Below are 3,461 nucleotides of genomic sequence, written 5' to 3' on the forward strand. Positions count from 1 at the left end.
TCTTAAAGGCAAACAGCTTTGCATGGTTGCATGGTGCAGCAGGTAGGAACTTTTCAAAATGTGTGATAGGAAGCTAAATTTATATTACAGAACATAGACAGGAAACTACTCTTTGAGTTCCTAAAGGTTCTTCACATGACTTCTCTACAACCTCTTCTGTAAGGCTCACTCATTTTTTTCTATTAACCTTTATTTACCAGGAAGGGGAAACTACTGAACGTCAATCTGCTTGGTCATGTTAAGCTATAACACAGAATATGTGTGTTTGGTCAGTGAAAGAGGATGTGCAATGATTAACCAAAGTACTATTTTTTCTTCTTCATCTTTTCATTTGAAAACATAAAAAAAAAAAACCTCAACTTATGGCATATTTAAGATTCTGTAAAGTATCTATACCAGTGATCAAGCAAACAACAAACAAGGTCAGAGTTCCTTGAATTGTATCCTTTCCATTGAAGCATTTCAGTGACACTCAGATTTCATCTGCTCATCAGAGGCTTGTTTAAGTAGCCGTTATTCACTTGTTATAAATATAAATGTCTCTATTTTACAGAAATGCTTTGTGAGAACTGGATTTATCATATCCAAAGTGAAATCAGCTTGACGAAAGCTGAGATTAAAAAAAGAAGAAAAAAATTATTCCAATGGAGAATTTGATAAAGAATGCAAGACTGCAGTCAGAAAAGGCACTGTCACTATTTTTGCTGTGGTTATCTCGGTAGTGGTCTATAAACCAAAAAGGGAAAACAAGGCCAGATGAATGAGTGGGCAAAAATACAGTATTTCAAAGTGCATGAATTGAAAAATTTCTATTTACCGATCAATTACATTAGAGATTAGAATATCAGTATCAGAAGGGTGTAAGGAGACGAACAAGAGAGAGAAAGCAGCCTGAAACACTGTAGGAATATTCAAGTCTGTGGGTGTTTCTTCTTCTCTGGCCTTGGACACCTGCAATGAATTACTGACTCACTTTAACCAGAGAGAAGTGCCTCATTCTTCAGAGACATGCCACAGCATCTGGTTTGCGTCTTTATGGAGAAGCAGGATTTGCACCCAAAAATCTATGCAAAACCTTCTGGTAGGGCTGAATATCATTTATGTTCCTCCACAACCATTTGACCACCTGCTCCAGTGAGCATTTAGTATATGGGGCCACTTGAAAACTGAGAAAACCAAGAAGCTCATGTTGGGATAACGTGGGTTGTCATATTTTACACAAATGTGCATTCTGTCATTAAAGCTACAGACTATACAGTGATAATAATACATTCATGTTGTTAGAATAGATAAACGCTTAACTGTTTTTCTATGTATCACAATGTGTTTATCATAAACATGCACATGGAAAGCAGGTAACGCCTGTTTCCTGAGGACACACACACACACACACACACACACACACACACACACACACACCCCCACATACACATACATGATTACATCATGTTACCTGAGCTTTGTGTAAACTCACATGATGCTAAAATAAAAGAGCCAAGCAGGAAGAAGGTTCAGACTCTCCCTCAGACATACACACACGCGTGTTGGCTGACTGAGACTCTCCCTGCAGGTTAAAAGATCAACTACGGGTTTCTGCGTCTTTCTTTATTTAACAGTGGTCCGAACCTAACACATGTAAAATTTTCAGATTATATTGTTATAGATAATATCATTTCTAAAAATGTGCATATAATGTACTGCATTTAAAAATACAAAAAGCTTTACAGAATCACAAGGGACTGAAATTGAGAAGGTAGGTCATATGGATAAAAGACCTTGCAGATACTAAAATATTATTAAAGCAATATCATGACCTAACTTCTTTGTGCATTCTTCACATTCCTATATAGAGCATCATGGGGGAAGGGGGGGGGGCGCAGGTATAAACCCTCAAACTCACTTTAGTTTCTTTCAGTTAACCTTACCTCTTTGTAAAAAAAAAGAAAATGTATTACATATTTTTAAATATGTCTTCAGGAGTTGTAACAAAAACCTTTTTAAAGCAAAGTGTAGCAAAATGACATTTGACTCTATATTGACTGGTCTCATGAACAATCAAGTGCAGATTAAAACTACTGAAAATGAGTAAAACTGCCCTGAAATGAACTGCCCTGTTACAGGAAGACTGTACTGTTACAATACTGTTACATGAGGTCAGCTAGGTAGCTGGACATGAGGACTGCAAGATGGAAATTTTAAAAAATGGCATGTTGAATTCATATCTATGAACAACAAGGGTGGATTGATTGTGGTTGTTTGGGATAACGTAAAAAATAACACAGAAATTCAGCAATGCCATTGACTATAGCTAATAAGTTGCTAAATTAACTGTTTACATTGATATTCATATTCCAGCATGTTCTTATTGTGAATATTTTTAACATTAGCAAAGTAAATACATTGCATTTGAAGGTGCCCCCCCCCCCCCCCCCCCCCTTTTTTTTTTTAACATTTAGGGTTTGGGCATTTCTGCAAAGCTGCTGCTTGGCTGTTTCAATTGATATGAATGAGAAAGGATGGGGAAGGGGAATTTGAATGCACTTCTTCCACATGGTCCTAGTGCATGCTGTTTCTCCTGTGCTGTTAAATATTACATTAGTTTTTAGACTGTAAATAGTGGAGGGGTCCAATACTACATTTCCCTTATGGACGTATATGCCACTATCCACCATCTACCTCCTCTAATTACAACCCTGCTGTAATTAAAGACTGTGGTGCCAAAGTCTGTTAGGGTTCACAGATGGTTATGTTTCTTGAATTTATCCATTGGGGGTCTCTGATTTGCTTTGCAGTCAAATTTTATGTTGTGATATCTGGAGGTGGCATCTGAATGTGCAGAACTTCTCTCACAGCCATTAGTCCTGCCTTTATTTCCCACTGCAGACAGGTATCATGACTCATCATCTCGATTATTTCCTGAAAAGCTGTCAAAGTTTAACAAAACAAAAAAACAAAATGCTTGGTTTTCAGTTTTAGTGTAAGAGAGTACAGCTGGCATATAAATGCTTGTCCTTTTCAAATGGTCACTTTAGCTGAAATTCAAAATCTGGCCTTATCTTTATTCATTTCACTCCTTTGATTTTTCTTCCCTGTAAGGTCAAAGCCTGCTTATCTCTGAGCAATTTTTTTACTCTTTTGTAAGTCTGTGAGTCAAAGTTTCGTCTGAGTCTGGCTGTTAGACTACAGCAGAATTCTAACCCCCAAATTCCTCTTGGGCTGACAAACGTCAACAAAGACCCCGAGAGACACCAAAGAGAGGTGAGCAGTGAACTGAAGCCTCATTGTATTGGCTCATTATGGGGTCCCGCAGTGAGGAAGAAGCTATTTTGTAGCACCACAAGGTCAATATCTGAAAGCCAGGGCGATGGAGGGGATCAGCCATGAGATTTTTAATTTGAGTAAGTGTAAAGGGACTTTGCTAGTGAAATACAGTCTGTGAATTCTAATAGACTGCAACTACT

Source organism: Archocentrus centrarchus, chromosome 20 (assembly GCF_007364275.1).
Source record: "Archocentrus centrarchus isolate MPI-CPG fArcCen1 chromosome 20, fArcCen1, whole genome shotgun sequence".
Lineage (NCBI taxonomy): Eukaryota > Metazoa > Chordata > Actinopteri > Cichliformes > Cichlidae > Archocentrus > Archocentrus centrarchus.